Source organism: Octopus bimaculoides, chromosome 5, assembly GCF_001194135.2.
Source record: "Octopus bimaculoides isolate UCB-OBI-ISO-001 chromosome 5, ASM119413v2, whole genome shotgun sequence".
NCBI classification, from domain to species: Eukaryota; Metazoa; Mollusca; class Cephalopoda; order Octopoda; family Octopodidae; genus Octopus; species Octopus bimaculoides.
The window spans coordinates 90,622,136-90,623,050 of NC_068985.1; positions in this window are offsets into that span (position 1 = coordinate 90,622,136).

Genomic DNA, 915 nt, shown 5'->3' on the forward strand with positions numbered 1-915 from the left:
ATATATTTAAAGATTTAAGGAATGGAGAAAACGCATGTTATAAATGCAATTATAACATGCGTTTTCTCCATTCCTTAAATCTTTAAATATGCTCAAATACCCATAATTTCAAGGAGTTCCTGCCTTAAAAACAGGAACTACACCACAGTTATTTTATGTTCTTTGCTACATTGGTTTCTATTAACACATTTATTCTATCCGAAAAATTTTTATTCATTAAGATAGAAGAAATACATATAAGTAAATATATATATATATGCCTATAGGTAAATATATACACATATGTACAAAACACACCCACCCACATGTATGTATATATATATACGTATATGTATGTATATATGTATTTATGCATGATTTCATGTAAATAAAGTTATACTTACAAACACTGTGCACAGCAGACAATCCCGTAGAATTTTGTTTCCAGCCTTGTAGCGTAAGATTCTTAACGTAGCTAATACTTTACCATATTCTTCAGTTTCTACCACGGTATGAACAGAACATACCACTGTTTGCTCCTTCAACATTATCGAAATGGTGAATGGTAGAAGTGCCAAGTCTAGATGTGTTTCTACTTGGTTGTTCGCGTGGACAACCATTTGGCTATATGACATCGAAACAATGGATCTTACATAAACTTATCTTAATATTAGATTTATGGAATTCGGTTGCTTATGTTGGATATTCAAATTACTGGAATAAATTAACTAAGATTAACAAACGTAATATAATGTCTAAATTATCCATAAATCTTTATTTGCTGCACATACTGATGCGTTCAACCAACATAGAATCCAGTTATGCCACACATGATACACATGTATACACTTACATAACGCACACTTGTGCATGCCATAGAAAATGCGAATGTTGAACGCTGGTAGAAGATTAGATGAATGTATGTAAGTATATATA